Source organism: Momordica charantia (assembly GCF_013281855.1).
Source record: "Momordica charantia cultivar OHB3-1 chromosome 7 unlocalized genomic scaffold, Mcharantia_2.0 BLBB01000007.1, whole genome shotgun sequence".
Classification (NCBI taxonomy): Eukaryota; Viridiplantae; Streptophyta; class Magnoliopsida; order Cucurbitales; family Cucurbitaceae; genus Momordica; species Momordica charantia.
Window position 1 is genome coordinate 9,802,066 of NW_028275165.1, and position 22,221 is coordinate 9,824,286.

The 22,221-nt window shown below is 37.7% G+C and overlaps 1 long non-coding RNA gene across 1 annotated transcript; it reads left to right on the plus strand.

Moving 5' to 3' along the window:
• The first annotated feature begins 442 nt into the window (after window positions 1–442).
• Window positions 443–2,899, plus strand: LOC148210300 (uncharacterized). The gene is made up of 3 exons (XR_015792298.1): window positions 443–1,189; window positions 1,274–1,316; window positions 2,538–2,899. It is a non-coding gene; the product is annotated as an uncharacterized LOC148210300 (long non-coding RNA).
• Window positions 2,900–22,221: the final 19,322 nt, after the last annotated feature.

Consider the following 22,221-nt stretch of genomic DNA (forward strand, 5'->3'; position numbering starts at 1 on the left):
CTCTTCCAATTCTTCTTCCTCTTGGCTTATTCTCCACCCCCCCCCCCTCAAATGAGACGTGACCCCGTCTATTTATAGAGTCTTGGTGGGTTTTATAATGGGCTTAATGGGTCATGGGCTTGGGCCTAGTCTCATCATGGGTTTTGATCTAATTAATTGGTTTCATCGGACGACCATAAAAGAGACATGTGGCACAATTTGATTTGCTGATTTAAAATTAATTTAGGACACGTGTAATTTTATAATTGGTTCCAAAATATAAATTTAAATTATGATGTGGCATTTAGTATGTAACGCCCCGAGTCCCTCAGGTCAGTTAATCTCGAATCGGGAGATTTTTTTTATTTTTCATTTAAATTTCAAAGTGAATGTTAATTTAATTTATCGATAATTGTTGTTTAATTTATCGATAATTATCGGGCTCTAACAATCCAATTAAATGTTTATTAACCGAGCATGGTATGTTGGGTCTTGGGTTGAGGGAATGGACCTCTCCTGCTTTGGGTTTGGGCTTGGATGATTGGGCTTAATGGGGAAATTGTTTTGAAATCAAAACAAAGGGGAAAACCCTAAAACTTTTCTTTTTCTTTTTCCCTTCCTTTGTTTCTTAGCCGACAGCCCCTCCCCCCCCCCAGTTTTCTCCTTCTTCTTCTTGTTCAGCCGGCAGCTCTTGTTCTCCGGCGAAGCAGCACGGCAGCGGCGAGCTTCCTCCCCGACGGTAGCGGCAACCGGTGGACCCTCCCGTCCCTCTACGTTTCCGACGGCGGCAGCCTGAAGCAGCGTGCGGCGGCGCGAAGAGCAGCGAACCCGGCGGACTCGAGGAGTTGCGGCGATTTCCAGCGGCGCCGGCGTCGTGCAGTGGCGGCGCGTGACTTTTCCAGCCTGCAGCAAACTCCGACAGCCCCGAACAGTCCGAACTCGTGAAGCCCAACAAGTTTGGTGACGTTTTCCGGCCTCCCGGTGACGTTCGACGTTGGTCCCCTCTTATTCGAACCCAAATCGGCATTACCCACTCTTTTCGGCATGGGTTCGGCGTTGACCCACCTCTAATCGGACCCAAATCAGCATTACTCATCACCTCTAGACGTCGGGACAGCAAGCTTAAGGCCTTTTGAACTCAGATCGGGAGCCCGAACCCCTTCGACGTCAACCCACTCCTAACCCAAGTTGTTTTAGTGTGGGTTAGTAGGTAACGACTCTACCTAAACTCGGCTTCGTTTATAACTAAATGTTTCTAATTGGTTACTAACCTCGAGATCGTGCTCTTTTGTAGTAGGAAGTGCTCAACGAGCTTAGGAGCTTTAGGACAAGTGTTTGTAAGTAGCACGGGGGTGGGTGAGTGTGTTGGTGTTTATTATTTAGTTGTCGATGTACTATTTATGATGTTGAAAATGGTTCTGATACGATGTTGTGCGGTGTAACTCTCGTTTATGTTGGTTTGTATGTCTAAGTAGTGTTGTATGTTCGTTGGTGATAATAGTAGAAACTTTGTATTGTTGAGCTGCTGAGATCTGTCGTGAAATGATGTGTGTTTGCAGGGAATATTCGTTAAAATAAATAATATGGTGGGAATGTTGTTGTCCGAAATCTGTATGAAGTGTTTGGCATGTCTTATGAGTCTTTGATTATATCTAGCAATGCTTAATGTTTGCGGATGTTGGATAATGAGTGCTTGGGTGATTTGTATTGGACTGCTGTCGTTAAAAAAAATTGTTGACTATGCTCTGTTATAACTGAGCTCACTGTGGCGCTGTTGTTGAGAATTGATATATTGTGGAAGCATGTTTGGTTTACTGTTTTACTATTAAAATGATGTTTATGTTGGGGAAGCATGCTGATTTGTGATGGTGAGCTGAGAGATGCATTGAGAACATACTAGTGGTGGTGTTGTTGATGAGCGTTGCGTGGGTGGGTGTTATTAGGGAAGTAGTACTGAAATCCTGGCGGAAGGCTAGAATTGATATGTGGAGTTATGACAGTTACGAAGTGAATGGGTGAGTGTCAGGGCCTCGGGTATAAATGGTCGGGGGTCGATGCGAGGAGTCTTTCGAAAGGAGAACTATTGGGGCCTTGGGTAAAAATGGTCAAGGGCCAATAGATTGTAAGACATCGAGGCCTCGGGTATAAATGGTCGAGGGTCGATGCACTAGTGTCGGGGCTCTGGGTATAAATGGTCAGGGGCTGACACTACCAACAGAACGGTCTTGGAAAGCTTGGATGGATGAGATGAACTTAGAGTTGCCTGAAGCGCTAGGGCGCCATGTGAACTGTAGTTGATTTGTTTACGATTGTGGTTAGCATCGGGTTATTTAGAACACGTTCATGATTGAATGTATGAGGTCATTGTGGAGCATGTCTATAATTGTTCGCATACTGTAATGATAGAGTATGACGATGTATGTTTCCCTTATGTTTTGAGCATGACGATGTATGTTTTCTTTATGGTTTTTGAGCGTGATGTGTGTGTGTGCTTGATGAGGGCTACTTACGGAGTATATTTTATATACTCACCCCCCCTTCTACAATGATTGTTTCAGGTGAAGGACTCGAGGGTGATCTTGCTGATGGGACGGGGGAGACCTGACAAACGAGGACTATAGGCTGCTTAGTTTTTTTTTCTTATTTAGTCTAATTCTTTTGTTATGGCCTTATGTTGTGGTCAATAAACGGATTATGTACCTTTGACTAATTGGGAGATTTTTCCTTGTTGTTAGTTATGTCTCGGTTAGGTGCCTATTTGAGCTTTATCCCATTTGCTTAGGTTCATTTAGATTGAATACTAAACTTGCCTCGTGAAGTAGTTCACGAACGTTGTTGCATTTTTTTGAGATTGGTTACCGTTAATTTGATGAGGTTTGTAGCTTGATTTTATAAGTTTATGTTCAAAGGAAGTTGGAAAGTTGTAATCGGGGCTAAAACTGATTAGTTGGGTAGTTCATGTGACTTGGAGGTGCGCGAGATTTCTGGGTCGTTACATAGTAATTTGTCAAATTTCTCATTCAACAAATGCCTCATTTTCGAGATTTATGCGCGTATATGTGTGTGTGGATCATGAAAAAGAAAAAAGGTAATATATGACTTTTGATCAAAATATGAAGTATGATTCATAAGTTTGATTTAATGTACATATCAGCTGTGACGCCAACTTTTGATTTTGATTTGATTTTTTTTTATTTTGTGACAAATAATCCAAATTAATAATTTTGGCTATAAAATTTTGATTTTTGTCTTTGTGCCAATTCTTTTTGCACAATTTTTATCATCAGTCAAATTTCTACTCCTAATTTGAATTTTGGAGTAGAATATTTCGATAAAGTATGAAATTTAAGATTTGAAACATGTCAAAAATTGGACAAATATTATGCCACAATTTTTTTCACGATTTTGGGTTAAATTTGATTCTTTTTTTCCTTTTTTGGTACAACCTCCGTATTTGATTTGAGCAAAGAATTTACGAAAATGAATAACTCTTTGGCAAAAAAGGAATCTAATTTCAATGGAAAATAAATCATCCAACATTTGATTTCAAACAAAATTTGTGATTTAAATTTTGTTTAAATTTTGGGATCTGCCAAAATTTTTTAACAATCCATGGGCCTTGACCATCCCAAATAGATTTGCTAATTTTGCGGTCAATTTTCCAACATTTTGCCGGCGATACACTTGTGTTGCAAAACCAAAGAAACATCGTTACTCCCGTGGAAGCTTTCAGGTCTGCAATACTTTTTTTTTCCTTCCTTCTTCTTCTTCTTTTTTAATGTTCATGATGTATTTTTATTCTTTATGCAGTATTTCATATCATTGTTGAGGCCATAGTCTTCATTTATTCGTCTTCATATACATCGTCGGCGAGAATCTATGAGACTCGTTTATTTTTTTATTATTTTTTTCTTTTTTAAATCTCCAACTTTGCTCATGTTGCTTTATTCTCCATGCAGTCCGTTGTGTTATTGTTGTGATCGTACTCTTCCTTTGCTTGTCACGCCCGTCGTCGGTTAGGAATCCAACTGATTACCTTTTTCTCCTTCTTCTTTTTTTTTTCAATCTTTGATTTTGCTCATGTTGCCTTCTTCTCCATGTAGTCTCTTGTATTATCGTTGTGGTCATATTCTTCCATTACTTGTCGCTCCCGCCATTGGTAAGAAATATATATATTTTTATTCTAACCTTATGTTTTGCATGTGTGAATGAATGTATTTTTCTTTTTTCTTTTTTAAAAAAAAAAAGAAAAAACCTTACTGTACAATATAGTGATTGAAAATTTTGTTTTATTCTAACTTTATGTTTTGCATGTGAGAATGAATGGACTTTTTTTTGTTTAAAAAAAACCTACTGTACAATATAGTGATTGCAAATCTTTTTTTATTTTTTTATTCAAACTTTATGTTTTGCATGTTAAAAAAAACGCTTCTTTTCCTTTTTTTTATTACAAGTGTTGCGTATGACTTATAAGAAAGTATAATCACTACTAGAAATTTAGTCTACTGTGACGTTTTTTTGGAGTCACAAAAATCTTTCGTGACGTTATTATTGGCGTCACGTATACGCCCATCACGAAAGGTATACGAGACGTTTAAAAAACGTCACCAAAATTGGTACACGTGACGGTTAATTAGCGTCACGAAAGACATTAACTTCCACGACGTTCATCAACCGTCATGAAAAATGATTTCGTGACGGTTAGAGAATGTCACGGAAAGACCTTGAAAATGGGAGGAGAGGTCACGTGACATCCTTTCGTGACGGTGTTTAAACGTCACGAAAATTGTATTTCGTGACGGTATTTACACGTCACGAAAAGTGAATTTCGTGACGTTTGATAATCGTCCTAAAAATATTTTGGTGACGGTTTAAAAACGTCACTAATGATTTCATTTTGTGACGATAAAAAGAGGGTTACAAAAAATAAGCGAGACAAAAGTGTTGCTACCAATGCATCAACCATGAACTCGAACAATGTGCAAGCAAAAAAGAATATTATATGCAACATGAGTTCATGGTCGGCCAAAAAAGTAAATACACATCTTATGAAAAAGTAAGGTAGGAGCCAACAAACTCGGCCCACTCCATTCTCAACACGTTTATGTCGTCTTTTGTCTATTCTTTCGGTTCAAGTTTCATTTGTAACCATAGAATCAGTAATTAATTAAGTTCGAGACATTCGAATATATACATATGTTTTGACATTCATACAGGCTAAATTATTACTTACGTAATACCCACATTCTGTTGAGCCAGGTTGTCTTGGGCACTATGGACACAACAAGGCATTTCCCAAACACTAAGCTGATAATAAATAGAATAGTGACGATGAACCATTTAATGAGTGAACTACATTTCTTACCTTTACACACTTCCAATGTACCTTTACTTTGTTGCACTTATTCAAAGCCCTACGAAGCGATGGATAATAAGTTTATAAAAAAAATGAACTTAAGCTCAATCATTAGGTGACTTCTACATACCGGTTGACGACATCCATTATATCATTGTCCAGACGATTTCTCAAAGGGTTGATTGAATACACCATGGTCTTCGAGTAATGAATGACTATTAATATCCAATCTGATCTATGCATTCCAAATAAATTATAAAATCAGTTAAATTAGACATACATACCACAATAGCTATATTAATGAAAAGGACTTACCCACTGTTGTAGGGAGCAAGAAGCAACTGACCCGACTCCATTTGCATAAGTCGTTTTGTCAAATTCTCCGTTCGTGCTTCTTTTGAAAGATTGGATGTCGATATTGACCCAGCATCAAGAAATTTGTACATATGAGATGCACCTTTCGTCACCAAGTTCTTGTATAAGTATCTACAAAACACATAAAAGTCAAACATTAGTGATATGACGATGTTATCGTTCCGGTGATCTCATTATAATTTATAAGTCATGTCACTTACATGATATATGCATCTATGCACGGATCAGTTATCGACTTCATCTCATAAAAGGTTTGAACAATGTCCGTCCATACTCTACAAATGCGGGTACATCCGAACACGTCCTCAGTCACTGGCAATGTTACTTGAGATTTACATATCTTCATCTCACGAAGCAGGCATCGCATAACAATTGGGGTGCTTCAATCATATTCGAACAGGTACAGCTCAAGCACCTCTTCTCTGGTTGCAACCTCCTACTTAGTTGAAGGAATTGAAGTTAGTCTTACACTAAAAAGCGGGGCATAATACTTAAATTATTTTACACTATGTTACCCCCTTTTCAGTGATGGCAATGAGGTGTCCTGACCATAATATGTGCGAACCTAACTCGTCAGCTAGTACGTTCGATCCTCTGTTAGATGGAATTGGCAAAGGGCAATCATTCTGGAAGACCACATCAACTGATACCTTTGCATTGCCTCCTTCCAAGTTGCATTCGAATATCGTTCCTAATGCAACTACGTTGTCGATTGACCGGAACAACTGATGTGAACCAAAGTGTCTTAGTCTTCAAAGAGTTAAAGGAAGTTGTTGGAGAATCCTATGTCCAAGTTGACAACAAATTGGAGTTACATTAAATGCACTCTAGTGTCATTTATGGCAACCTCAAGTGGCATTGAATGAAGTCAAGAACAAGTCCAACTTCATTTACTACAAACTCAAGTTGCATTAATGGAAGTCTAAGTTGAACTCAAGATGCATTAAAATGAACAAGACTTCAAAGTACTTGAAAGTAGTTCAAACTCCAGTTCATTCACTCTTGAAGGGTTACAAACTCTTGGTTTTATGGTGGAGGAGTTTCATTCTCGGATTTAAAGCATGTTTAATTGTATTTTCAGTTTTAAACATTTCATTTATGTGTTTTAAGTTTTATTTATGTTAGTGGTGGTTATGGTATTGATGTAGTAGGGAGTTACAACCTTTACAATTCTTTTAGGTTACTTGAAGGGTTGTTTTGGAGGCTATAAATAGCCTAGCTTGTTCCCTTGGAAAAACAGATTTGAGATTTGAGATTTGAGTTTTGAGATAATGAAATTTAAGCTTATTGAGCCATGAGCTTTTCCTTTGCATTTCTTGTGTTTTAGAATTGCATGCTAGAATCATTCAAGTAGCCTTGATCAAGCTAACTTGTGGAGTGGTTCGAATCTTGAGTTTAGAAACAAGTTTTCTCTACTCTTGATATTGATCATCAAGGTAAATCCGTTCGAACTTCTTCCTTGGGTTGAAATCATCTTGATTTGGGGGTTTTAGCATTTGTGATCTAGGGGTTTGCATAACCATAAGGGTTCTTAGATCCAATTGGCTATTGTTTTCTTATCATTTGGTATCAGAGATCTAGGCTCTAGATCGGATATATGTTTTCGTTTTCGTATTGCTCTTCTTGATCTTTGTTTTGAAATTTTTGTTCTTATTGTTCATCTCGTTACATTCTGTCCACGTATCTAAAATACAAAAAAAGTGTCATTTCCATTCTTCTTTTCGTCTTGTTGTCTTCTATGAGTTTGTAGATCTCTGTCTTATCTACAACTTTGTCTTATTTCATATCGTGTGATTCAATTTGCTTCTGGGTGAAAACTTCGAAAATTTACATTCTATTCTGGAAAACTGCTATACCCGAGAGCATGTGTTATTCTTTGTTCTTTTCATTTTTACTTCCAAATCATGCTAGATCTGAGTTGTGCTGTTGAAATTGACTATTTTTGTTAATCTAGCTGTTGGTAATAAATCATATCAATTATGTTTTGATTTATTTCCACAACTAACCGTTACTCATTAAATTTTTGGCGGTTACAATTGTCTCAATTAATTTCCAGCAATTTGTTTTTCAATTCTCATGATGTTTTTCTTGTGTAACTCATATATGTTGTCAAGGCTAAATGAAACTCCATAAATTCTCAAAATAGCCTAATTGTTCAAGAGTTACATTTTCTGGTCTTTTGAACTTCTTGTTCCATCTTAATTATCGTGTTCCAATTCTGTCACTTTCTTCTTTAGCTTGTTTCTAATTTGAGTTTTGAATTTACTCCTATATCAAGTTATTTGAGTGTTTTCTTTGTGTGTTATATCTAACCACTTGAGTTGCAAACTTTGCTCATTGGCTTATGTGAGTGAGATTGTGAGTTTCTTGAGAGTGTTGTTGTTTTGAGTAAAAACACGAGTGACTATACCTTTACGAGTGTAAACACGTGAGGGAGTGCTTGTGAGATCCGTTTTTCTTTGTTACTTTGTATTCTTTTGCAGCCATGTCTCAGCAAGAGAATTTTACAAAACTTATCCACAATATGGAGCATTTGACAAAGACGCTCCAAAGGTTGGATTCGAGACTCAAATCTATTGAAAGACAACCAACCCATCTGAAGCAAAAGAGGAGGAATAATTCAATGCACCATAAGGAGTATTTGGAGGTCGAAGGAAGGGAACATGGTGGATGTTGCAATGCTGTCCAAAGGAGAAATCTAGGAGGAGTTCATAAAGTTGATCCTATATTGAGAAGCATCAAGCCTAAACTTCCTATGTTCCATGGAAGTACAAACCCGAAGGAATACATTCAATGGGAACAGCAAGTTGAACGTGTCTTTGATTACTACCCATTAAGTGAGGAAGTAAAGGTAAAACTCATTGTTGCTCAACTTCGAGATTATGCTATTACTTGGTGGGATAACATGTTTTTGAGTAGGAGGAAGAACTTTGAGTGTCCAATAAACTCATGGTATGTTCTCAAGCATTTAATGAGAGAGCATTTTGTTCCCAAGTGTTTCTATAAGTTGAGATCTCTGCGACAAGGTAGCAATAGCGTGGAGGCTTACTACATGGAGATGCAAATGTTGCTTGAGGAGCTTGATCTTTATGAGGATGAGGAAGTTACAATGGTTCGTTTCTTAAGAGGACTCAAGAAGGAAATTGCCGAACGACTTGATCTTCAATTTTATGAGGATTTAGAAGGGATGGTGCAAATAGCCATAAAGATTGAGAAACATCTCCAAAGGAAGTCTACAAGGTATACTAAACCTAAACCATTTTCTAAGATTCATTTATCTATAGAGAATTTTAGTTTACCAACTAACATTAAGCCTATTGTTGAGGTAGAATGTGATCAAATTCAAGAAGACATAGTTTGTGACCTAGTGCCACATGCTGATAGTGTTTTATTTAGTAGGCAACTAGATTGCAATGAATTGTTTGATTGTAACACTTCTACTATTGTAACACCTACTCCTCAAGACGTATATGATGTTGTGTGTGAGTTAGGGAAAAAGGCGAATGAGGTCGAGACAAAAGCATGTGAATTGTTTGAAAAAGAATCTTGTGTGAGAGAAAAGCATGAGATTAGTCTATGGCCTAAAGAGAAAAATGAGAGAAAAGCCAAGAATGTAAGCTTGTTTGAAAAAGTTTGTCATGTCAACTATGTTTCATTTTCCAAACAAAACATTCTTGATCTTTTGTACAAAGGTGTTTGTTATCTAACGGGAGAGCTTAAACCATGTTGGTCTAGTGTTTCCCTTGAGTTTTTACAAGAGGCTAGAACACTCATTGAGAAGATTGAACCAAAGAATGCTGCCAAAGTACACAATGGCAGCCAACATGTGGTTTACAAGGCTGAAGCATCTCGTGAGAAGCAAAAGTCAAAATTTGTTTCTAAATTCATTCATGGCAGGAAGCATACAATGTTCAAACCGGCTTATTGGGTTTGGAAACACTATTGGAAGGATCGATTTTTTGTTGGCAAGAAGTTGAAGAGGAACCCATGTAGAGATATACACTTGACTTTTGATGATTTTAAGATTGCTCTACACGGCGAGTTTGATGAAGATTACATATTCAATGCTGCTGATTTTCGTCCATTTGATGTAGGAGATCCTTTTGATTCGAGGACGAATCCTTTTGAAGAAAGGGAGGACAAGAATCTCCCTTCTAACATTCTTGTTATCAACAACAATAAGTCATTAATGCTACGCCCACAATAGTTGAAACAATAGAATTGGTGTATTACCTTAAGGGATGCATTTTTCTGCACAATACTACTTGCCTACAAGAAAACGATTAGGTCACCTAAATTAGACATGCGTCAAAAGGATAAGAACAAGTAAGCTAAATAACAATCTTACCTTCACTTCAATAACGTCGTCTTCTATTCCTCCTTTTGTATCCTACCCTCCTATTTCTTCTTCCATTATTTTATCTTCTTTTTCTCCTGTTTCTAATTCCCTTTTATTTTCTGCTTTTTCTCCTTCCTTGCTATCCTCTCATGTTTCTCCTTCCTTCATCTTCTCCTCTTTTTCTCGTTCCATTGTCTCCTGCACCTTACTATCACATATTGTCGAAGCATTTTTTTTATATTTCGCCAATTCCTCTTCCAACTCCTTAACCCTCTTGGCGTACCTCTCTTCGAGATTCGAACAAACCTTCTCCTCTTCCAACTTAGATGTTGACCGTTTTGTTGGTTTATGAAAGTATTGAGTCTTCATTACAGACTTACCCACACCCACAAGTCGTCCAGTACGGTCTCGAGTACCCAAAGCAAGTGCTAGTGCATCTTCTTCTGTAGAGTTATTGCAATCATCTTGACATTGTGTACCTTTTATCTCCTCCTATATTTGTAGAATGAGATTCAAATAAGTAAAAGATGGATCGGTTTAGCAATATAATCACGCTTCGATACATACCATGCGTTCGACTACGACTCTAGTACATTCCTCCCCGATATTTCCATCTTTATCCATACGCACTTTTGACTGGCGGTTTGCTGAACGCACACACTAAGCGTGTTAGCAATTATATAGATGCAAGCGCACACCTGTCAGAGTAATACAAAATGGATGGAGTATCCAAGTATCGATCCTCAAGGACTTCTAAATAATTTCCAAACTCTAAAGTTTTAAAGAATAGTGAATGTTGAAATGAGTGATTCTTGTAAAATGGGAAGTGGTCACAAATAATGGTTTTGGATTTGGGATTTGGACTTATAATGATAAAACCTAGCCCGAATTACTTCAAGTTAGCCAACAAAGAATCAAGGATATGCTAAGGACGATATGCATTTTACTTTAGGAACCAACGACTACGCTTTTCACTTGACTTATGTCTAAGCAAGTTCAAAGTCCTAAGACATTCCTTAATATGTCTATTATGAGAGATATCTTAGTTTTAGGATGGAAATAGTCGCAACCTCGAGTTAAGGTCCTATGTCTAGGCTACTTAAGCGGAACCCTTACGTCTAAGGCGCTCCTCTCCTCGGTTTAACCACTCAACAATGCAAATAAGCAACCTTTTCTGTATTGACTTGTTAAGACTTACAGTGGCCTTCTCTAAATCCTAACTTTTGGGAAAACATGTTGAGCAATGAATGGAAAGCAAAAACACTACTTCTTAGCAACCCTTTTTAGAAATAAAAGGCTAACTATCCATAACCGGGCTAGAGACGGGAATTTAGAAAGACATATTGAAGAAAATACCGCAAGTAAAATGGTTGAATGTGGAATGCATGTGTGAAAAACAAAAGTTAACTAACGGAGAGTTTTTCTCGGGATTGAGAGCTTCGCCCTTCTCTTTCAAGCAAGGGGGAGTGTCACGTGCTCTTTCCTCCAAAAACACAACTCTCTTAAAAAAAATAAAGTAAAGGCAAAGGGAAGATAAACAAAGTGCTGGATTTTTATATATTTGAATAAGTAGAAAATAACTAAGTACAAATGGAAACAAAACAAAGCTCAATAAAGGAATGTAAAGTGCTCGGGATTTAAAAACCAAAAGCAACTAATGAAAGCAACTCAAAAGTACTTAGAAAGCAACAAAGAAACACTAAAAATGATCAAGAGAAGGAAGCAAGGCTTGATCAATTTGGTGGAGAAGTTGCTGGAATTTATAGCTGTGCAGACTTGGTTAGGTAGGTCCTAAACAATGGTGAATCACCCATTTCCAACTCTTTTGACTGACCAAATCGTGCTAAAACTGATAGTGGAACACTTCTTCTACACGTATGCATCGGTTGGAACCACCAAAACGCATTGGAAGACGCGTTTCATTAAGGGCAAAGTTGGAAGAAAAACTGTTTTTCTGCAGGCACGCAGGCGCCTGGCGCCTCCCATGTAGGTTTTTCCGTCTTTTTGCTTCTTTTGATTAATTTGCACTCCCAAATGGTTCTAAAATGTCATAAATACAATATAAGCCAACCACAAACCATAATATATGAATTTTGCATGAATTGGAACTCAAACGACCGAGAAAAATCCGAAACAAAGCTGAAACAAAGTAAAAACAGCATCTAAAACCTTCTTTTTACGCATGTAAACAAGCGTAATCACTAGGAATGGGGAAGAAGAAAAGGAAGAAAAGAAGAAGAAGAAGAAGAAGAAATGTTAGGGTTCCTTTTTGTTTTGTTTTATTTTACATTTTTTTTTATTCTTTCCTTTTATTTTGTTTTAAAACAAATTTTCCCTCAATGAAAGCCCAATCATCCAAGCCCAACGAAGGAGTCCATTCCCTTAAAACAAGACCCAACATACAAAGTTCGGTAAATATTAATTTAATTGGATTTTTAGAGCCCGATAAATATAGATAATTTAATTAAGAATCGATTTAATATTAAATGAAAAATCTCCTGTTTCGAGACCAACTAACCTGAGGGACTCGGGGCGTTACATCTTGGCTGTTGACTATGTTTTGAAGTGGGTTGAGGCTTTGGCCACCCCGACTAACTATGCCAAGGTAGTTTCTCTCTTCTTGCAAAAGTTTATTTTCAATAGATATGGTACACCTAGATGCTTCATTAGTGATGAAATAAGTAATTTGTTACATAGAGATTAAAATAGAGCGGTAAGTAATTTGTTAAAAAAGTATAACATTCATCATAAGATTGCTACTATATATCACCCTCAAACTAATGGATTGGCAGAGGTATCAAATAGGGCAATAAAGTCTTAGAGAAGTCTGGGAATGTGAATAGGAAGGACTTGGCTACTAAACTTGAGGATGCTTTGTGGGCTGATAGAACTGCTTATAGAACTCCATTAGGCATGTCCCCTTATCGCATTGTTTTAGATAAAGCATGTCATCTTTCGCTAGAATTATAGCATAGAGCATTTTGGGTTATGCACAAACTATTGATTATGTTACTGCAGGTGAAACAAGGTTGCTACAGTTACATGAGTTGGATGAACTTCATCAGTTTTCTTATGAGAATGTTAAGATGTATAAAGAACAAAACAAAAAGTGGCATGATAAGAAAATAATGGATAAGAAGTTGGAATCCGGATACTCAGTTTTGTTGTTAAATTCTAGATTAAGGTTGTTTCCAGGTAAACTTAAGTCTAGATGGTCGGGCCCGTTTGTAGTTGAACTTGTTTATCCACATGGGGCTCTGGATTTAAAGGATTTGAAAGGTAATACTTTTAAGGTAAATGGGCATCGAGTTAAAAAATACTTTAGTAAGCATATTGACACAGGAAAAACCTCCGTACTACTGAAAGATCCATGAAAAAACTAGTAAGTTCAGTCCTTGGTTGGTGTTGAGGGTGTTTTTATGTAAAATATTTTTTGTCTTCTTTTTGCAAAATATTTGCATTTTCTTTAAGGCTTTTTTGTGTAGATTCCAGATCTAATTTTTGTTTTTGCATTTGAATTTTGCAGGATCAAGATCTGACCCACGTCAAAATTGCGCCAAGCGTAATTTAGGAGGGAAAAAATCGATTTTCGAATTTGGCCATGATTTTCGTGGGTTTAATTTGGGTTATATTTAAATGGGCTTTGGGTTCTTTTTAAATAAAAAAGAAGACCAATACTAAACTCCATTATGTTTTTAATATGTTTTAAAACATAACACAAAAAGCCCGACGTTTTCAAAACCCCTCATTTACGATTTCTAACCCAAACTCCCTCACTTTGGTTTCAAATTGTCTCTCAAGAAATCTTAAAAGATTCACAAATTATCTCACATCCCTCTCTTTTTCAGCACACATAGGGTTTGAAGGTGGAATTCTTGTGTTGATCATGAAGCAAGAAATCAAGAACCATGGAAGGATCCTCCTTTTCCAAGCCATGCGACAAAGAGAAGGGGAAGAAGAAGGTGTCGTTGCCACTGCCAACTAAACCAGGTATGATTTCCCTAGAACCACCCAGAACAAAGGTGTTTTTAGATTCTAATGATCTTAGAGTGGTGTGGAGTTTTAAAAAGTTTGAGAGATTGCACCCTAACCTAGTAAATGATATACCAATAGGTGCAAATTATGAAAAAATCAATGTAGAATCGCATGATGTTATGGTTAATAAAGAAGACCGTAGTGAAAAGAAATTTGAAGAATTTAGCAAAGTCTATCTTCCAAAAAATAAATCCGTGGATGAGAAAGTGGCTACATTAGATGAAAGGATAACTAGGCTTGATAAGAGAGCGACATTGTGAATAGAAAGAAATAAATTAGGGATAAAAAGAATGAGAGAGTTTGTGCTAAGATTGTGCAACTAAACGTAAAATGGCAAGCATTTATGAAAAACTCGAGGAAAGTGAGTGAAGAAATTCAACTTGAATTATACTGTATGAGAGGTTGTATTCTTTTCGAGATAACCAAGTTTCTGAATCTTTAGAATTATTTATCCCTCCCCCTCTTTCCGCTACTATTACTATGAATGTTGAAGGTCAAGAACAGGTTAGTGGAGACTCTGAACATGACACGGAGCCTCTAGACCATTCAGATTCGGCCACGGTCGAAATACATTGCCAAATTGCGCCTAGCACAATTTTGGAGGATACTCCACCGGCCACTCTACAAGGTATTTCCTCTTACATTTTTCCAGATCCTATCTTGACTAAAAAGCCTTTAGGTTTTGATGATTTAGAAAAGGAAAGAACCACGTAAAAAATTGCCGAAATCTTGGTGTCCTTGAATGAAGCGACGGGAGAAGATCCATTGGAGGACGATGGAAATAGTGGGGAAGCACAAGAATGATTGAATATTGAGGTAGAAAATGAAGATCTTGGAGAATTACCTCAAGAGGTGCATGAAGATGAATATGAGGAATAAGAAGAAAATGACGATATTGCTCAATATGAATTAAGAATACGAACTCCGTTGCACGAGTCACAACAAGATGATGTGGAGTCACCCGTATAAGAGAAAGAATGAGCATTTGGTCCTATGGATGTCCCTAATGAGCCTATTGAGGAATCATCTTCATCTTCCTTGAAAGGTAAATCCCCTTCATTGTCCAGTTTGAATGTTCCTAACCCCAACTTTGTTGCTACTGCATAAACAGTAGAGGAGGAGGTGTGTTGGACCAAAGTTGTGAAGAAAACATGAAAGAAGAAAAAGTTGGCTGAAATTGCGCTTGGCACAATTTGTAGGTCGCGTTCCCGAGCCGCTGTAGCATGTTTGGCTGCCAAAAAGAAACCGAGGTTAGACCATCTAAAAAATCTTAGAGGGCTAGGGGCTAAGAGAGGCAGAAGATCCAGTTTGTGAGATCTTAAGTGAGAAGGGCTTTGATGAAGCCCAAGAGCCCATGCCGGAGTATGTTAAGAGAAGGCTTGTGGAGAATGGTTGAGAGACGTTGCTTACCCCAACTACGTGTGTATCCGAGGATGATGGAAACAGTGGGGAAGCACAAGAAAGATTGAATGTTGACGGAGAACATAAAGATCTTGGAGAATTACCTCAAGAGGTGCATGGAGATGAGTATGAGGAATAAGAAGAAAATGATGATACTTCTCAATATGAATTAAGAATACGAACTCTGGTGCACGAGTCACAACATGATGATGAGGAGTCCCCTGTACAAGAGAGAATTAGCATTTGGTCATATGGATGTCCCTAATGAGCCCATTGAGGAATCATCTCCATCTTTCTCGAAAGGTAAATCCCCTTCATTGTCCAGTTTGAATGTTCCTGACCCCAACTTTGTTGCTACTGCAGAGACATTAGAGAAGGAGGTGTGCTTGACCAAAGTGGTGAAGAAAACACGAAAGAAGAAAAAGTTGGCTAAAATTACGCTTAGCGCAATTTCCGGCGCAATTTCCAAGTCCTGTACCCAAACCACTGTAGCACGTTTGGCTGCAAAAAAAAGCCGAGGTTGGACCATCTAAAAAAGATTAGAAGGCTAGGGGCCTAAGAGAGGCAGAACATCCACTCGAGGAGGCCAACAAAGAGGAGCCCACTTCACAGTGCGTGAGATCTTAAGTGAGAAGGGCTTTGATGAAGCCCAAAAGCTCGTGCAAGAGTATGTCAAGAGAAGGCTTGTGGAGAATGGTTGGGAGAGGTTGTTTACCCCAACTACGTGTGTATCCGAGGCCTTGGTGATAAGAAAACAATAGCCAATTGGATCTAAGAACCCTTATGGTTATGCAAACCCCTAGATCACAAGTGCTAAAACCCCCAAATCGAGATGATGTCAACCCAAGGAAGAAGTTAGAACGGATTTACCTTGATAATCAATATCAAGAGTAGAGAAAACTTGTTTCTAAACTCAAGATTCGAACCACTCCACAAATAGCTTGATCAAGACTACTTGAATGATTCTAGCATGCAAATCTAACACTCAAGAATTGCAAAGAAAAACAAGCTCTAGGCTTTTTGAAGCAAAATAGCAACTTCATTCAATCATCAAAATCTCTATTTCAAAGGAAACAAACTAGGCTATTTATAGCCTCCAAAACAACCCTAAAAGTAACCTAAAGGCATTTGAAAGGTTGTAACCTCCCAATTGTAAGTGAAGCTTCACTTGAAGTAGTTTGAAGTGTAGTTCCATTAATTGATATATGACTTGCAATAAATGAAGCTTGAGATGTACTTAAGTTCATTGAATGCAACTTGAGTTCAACTTTGACTTCCATGAATGCATCTTGAGTTCACTTTGACTTCCATGAATGCATCTTGAGTTCAACTTTGACTTCCATTAATGCAACTTGAGTTTGTAGTAAATGAAGTTGGACTTGTTCTTGACTTCATTCAATGCCACTTGAGGTTGCCATAAATGACACTAGAGTGCATTTAATGCAACTCCAATTTGATGTCAACTTGGACATAGGATTCTCCAACAACTTCCTTTAACTCTTTGAAGACTAAGACACTTTGGTTCATATCACTTGGTGAAGGAATTTTATGCTGCCATCAACCCAAACAAAGGAGACGTAGTGCGAGTATGGGGTAAAGTGGTAAAATTTTCGCCTTCCATTATTAACACTCACTATGGCTTGTTGGATGTATTCAATGCCATAGGTAATGAAATGTTGGTCGATCCATGTGACGAGCAAGTGGAGGAGGCGCGTCACTTCTTTGTAGACCATGCAAGATATGGACTGTTTCAACAACAGTGTTTTCCCTAAAGCCGCTTGACATCAATGAACAAGCAACGGTTTGAATGTATGTGGTGAAGAAGAGATTGATCCCCACTTCCCATGATTCCACGATTAAGCACAATAGGGCGATAATGGTGTACGTCCTGATGAAGGGCATTGAGTTCAACTTTGGCAAACTAATAAGGAACAAAATTCGAAGTTGCTCGGAGAAAATGGTAGGTCCACTTGTTTTTCCTTTCCTAATAATTGAGTTATGTTGCAGGCAGGAGTAGAACCTGATGATGCCAATGTAGTAACGCCCAAGAAGCTGGTCACATCCCTAAGGAGATGGGGATATTGGATTGTTCGAGAAGAAGATTCTCCCATTACCGCTATGGATCTCAAGGTTTGATGAGTGGTAACTAGGGAGCAATATGATGAGCTAACGCACAAGTACGAGCTTCTCTTACCCAGTTAACATGCCAGATGTGAGTTCCTCAAGAAGATATACAGTGATGATGCACTTTCTTTCCCCAATGAGCTTGCGGTGGACTTACCATCTTCTTCCCGTCTTCCTATCGATTCCACCAGCGATGAATCTTGAGATGATGATTAGGGGAGTGTCTTCCTCTATTTGCTTTGATACTTGGATATTGATTTTGTATGTTAGGATGTGTAGGTTGTTTTTGTTCTTCTAGTTTGTATCATAGGATGTTTAGCTAAGTTTTAGTTATGGGTTAGTTGTTGGGATGTTGTGCTGTTAGGATTTAATATATAAGTTGCATTTCTGCATATGATTAAGTTAAAGCTTTGCATGCTTCCTTGTTCTAGCTACTAGCTTTTCCTTAGCTTCTTCAATGCATCTTTTCTAAACTCTCAACATGTTCATCTTTTTAATGAAATGTTTTCCTTAGTTCTTTGTTTTTCTATCATGTCAATGAGGGTATTTAAGGGCATGAATAAGTTAGATTTCCTAGTTTTATGATCAAGCGATAAGTCATTTTCCACCGTTTGTTTTGGCTATAAAACTGGGTTATGCTTCTTATGTTTAGAAACCTAAACTTTTTCATTACTATGGTTCTTACTAGCTAAGGTCATAACTTGACTGAGTGTCGTATCAACCATTTTTGTATATGTTTCTACCGGGTAATCGGTTTATGTTAGGGTTGACTTTTTACTGCAGAAATGTGTATCAGTAGGCCTATTTGACCACGTTTTTTTAACTCTTTCCCATATTATTTACCAAAAAGGATTACATATTCTTAAAATAGAACATGTATAGAACACTTATCGATAAATTGCAATATATGGTACTTTAGGAAAAATATGAGAAAAACATGATCTAAGTTCGAAGAAAATAACAGTTTCCGGATTCTGCAGGAAATTGCGCCTAGTGCAATTAGGGAGCATTTTTTCAAACTTTGCCAAAAAGTGTGTTTTGATTAGTGAAGGACAAGGAGGACGTTTCCCACATGTTTGAATCAAGCTACAACCGTGAGTCCAAGTAAAAAATGGGTTGTTAGGTGAATCTCAACCCATTTCCAGCTAAAAAGATGGGGAGTTCAACCAACTCAAGGGCCTATAAAAGGGAGCCTCTCCCTCAGCTTCAAATCATTCCTTCCAAGCTCATTTCCAGCTTCATTTCATTCATTCTTCATTGTAGAACTCGTTCTTATGCTTTAGATTTATGTTTTAGTTGTTATTTTCTTGTATTTTCATACTTTTGCTTACTGTATGGCTTTTAATACAAGTTATACCTTTTTTTCTCATTTATTCTATCCTTCTTAAGTTTTTAGCGAGTTCACACTCCCACACGCTCGAAAGAGAAGAGGATCAAGCTAGAACTCCTTGTACGGCTTATTTATTCGTTTTAATTCAATGAAGAATACTTCATTTATGTTTTCGTGCATTTTATTTCCTTTAACTATGCACTAGATTAGTTATCAACCTCTTTGTGGAATGCCTTAGTCAAAATTAATTGATTTTCAACACGCTCGGGATTTTGCCCATAATTGTACCTGACACATATGTGGGTTGGTTTCTAAAAACTTTTCTTTACTTCTTTTTCCCATTTGGCCAGTGGGAACTTGATTTATACACTAAAGCCCAGCCCTGCAAAGGGTGAGTTACGTACAATAATAGGAAACCAATATGGCATGTGACTTAGACATAAGCGCATAAAACATGATCCTAGACATAAGTCCCTTTGACCCATAATGCAAATGAGTTGATAAATTTTTTTTTTAGAATTGTAATCACACATAGAAATTTGATTGTAGGTTACCCTAGCCTATGCCACAACCAAAAGCGGTAGTGAAAGAGTAGACCTTATTTCCCAAGAAAACCCAAAATTACGCCTGGCTCGATTTCCCAACAAAGTGTGTTTTCCATCTTTTGCATCAAGACTAAGGTAGGAAACAAAAAGGTTGAGTTTTATTAAATTGCTTGATAGTTAAAACCCCAATCAATTACATTTCATCACTAGTTTCTTCGAAAAACCACCATTGCATATTTGAACCATTGACTTCATTGAACTGTTTTAAAAAGCAACAAGTCCCTGAGGGTTCGACGTTGTATTACTACCTAGTATTTCTTATGATTCTGTGCGCTTACACGAGCCTCTAATCTGTTTAAAGGTAGAGAAAGTCCCAACAAGTTTTTGGCGCCGTTGCCGGTGACTTAATTTTTCAAATCATATTATTTTTAAGTGAATTGTTTCATTTGTGATTGTTGCATACCTCTGTCATTGGACTTAATTGTTACATCTAACCTTTAAGGGAAGTTGTGTATGAGCACGGGGTATGGTCTGTTGACCTTTGATCTAGAGATTAAAATAACCCTTTAAAGGATAAAGCGTGAGTAGAGGTTGAGAAAAGAAAGAGAAAATGAACAAGAGAAATAAGCTTGCAGTAGAAGTTGAAGAAGTTGAAGAAGTTGAAGAAGGGACCAGCGAAATGAATCGAAATCCACAAGATCATCCACTTCCATTAAATCCACCTGTAAATGGAGATCTGGCATGTGAAGGATCAGCAAACCGAGCAAGAGAAGTGCCTAATCTGATCCTACTTGAAGAGAACCGAGATGTAACCATGCTGAACTATGTCACTCTTGCATTCCACAACTTAAATTCAGGGATAAGTAATCATTTACCCCAAGCCTCACAGTTCTAGCTTAAGCCAGTCATGTTCCAGATGTTACAGATGATGGGCCAGTTCAAAGGATTGACTAACAAAGATCCTTATTCCCATCTCAAACCTTTTATTGAAATAGCTAATGCATTTCAACTTCATGGTGTCTCTGAAGATGCATTAAGACTAAAAATGTTTCCTTTTTCTCTCAGGAACAGTGAAAGGACTTGGCTAAACATGCTATAACCAAATTCTATTACCACGTGGGCAGAACTAACGGAGAAATTCTTGGCAAAGTACCATACTTGGATAAGCACCTTCGAGAAGACATTGTGTCTTCTCGACAAAAGGAGAACGAAGTAGTTCAATAAGCCTGGGAGCGTTTTAAGGAGTTACTCAGAAGATACCCAAGACATGGATTGCCTGCATGTGAGCAAATTGAGCAGTTTTATAAAGGATTGGATCGTTCATCGAGAATGATGTTGAACACTACAGCCAATGGCTTTTTGTTAGAGAAACTGGTTAATTAGATCGTTGATATTTTGAACAAGATGACAGACATTAATGGCCAAGGAGAAGTAGGAAGGTCATTGCCAAATAAGCAAGCATCAAACGGAATCTTTGAGTTTGTCACAGTAGCCTCAATGCAAGCCCAAATGGTGGCTATGAACCAGATGTTGAAACAACTGACAATCAATAAGGAAACCAAAACCACCACTTCAGCGGCGATTCTTGAACCCTCTCATATTTTACAAATTTAAGATTTATCTTGTGTTTATTATGGTGATAACCACTTGTACGAGAACTTTCCAGCTAATCCAACGTCTGTTTTCTATATAGGTAAAGGTGCCCAACGGAACATCAATCCATATTCAAATACCTACAACCCTAAATGGAGGCACCATCCAAACTTCTCTTGGAGTAACCAAGGAGGAGCTAGTAGCAGTGCGCAAGCACCCGCTCAATAATAAAAGCAAAACTACACCCTTCATAGTTTCCCCAATCAACCTGTGTTGCCGCCACAACAATACAATCAACAAAGAACTCAAAATAATACTTAGAAAGGTGATAACAATGGGAACTTGGAGGCCATGGTACAATAATACATGACAAGGAATGATGCTGCAATGAGAAGCTTGAAGATGCAAATGGGGCAAATAGATAATGACCTAAAATCTAGACCACAAGATACACTGCCAGGACACATAGAGAATATGAAGCGAGATCATGAAGTTAAAGAGCAATGTAAGGCATCACAAGAAGCAAACTGAGTTATAATGGACCTTCACTTCCAAATGGAGGAACCGATGTGGCTACACCTGTTCTTGCATCCACCTCTGCTTCACATCCAGAAAAGAAAGCAGAACTCGTAAGTTTATAAGAAAAAGGTAAGAAAGCTGACAAAGGCAAGCAAGTAGTGTCTTGCACTACTCCGTAGCTAGGTAACGTTAGGATTCCTCCACCTTTCCCCCGAAGATTAGTTAAGGAAAATCATGATATTCATTTTAAGAAGTTGAGATTCTAAAATAGTTACATATAAATATACCTCTCATAGATGCCTTAGAGCAAATGCCTAACTACACCAAGTTTTTGAAAGATATTGTTTCTAGGCATAAAAAGTTAGAAGAGCATGAGACGGTAGCCCCAACAAAGTGTAGTAGTGATGGTCTAGGGAATCCATTGCCTGTTAAATGTAAGAACCCAGGTAGTTTTACTATCCATTGCTCGGTAGGTGGCAAGAATCTAGGGAGAGCATTATGTGACTTAGGTGCAAGTATTAATCTTATGCCTCTTTCTTTCTTTAAAGAGCTCAATATAGGGGAAGTTCATCCTACTACTATCACTTTGCAACTAGTTGATAGGTCATAAAGAAACCGAAAAGGA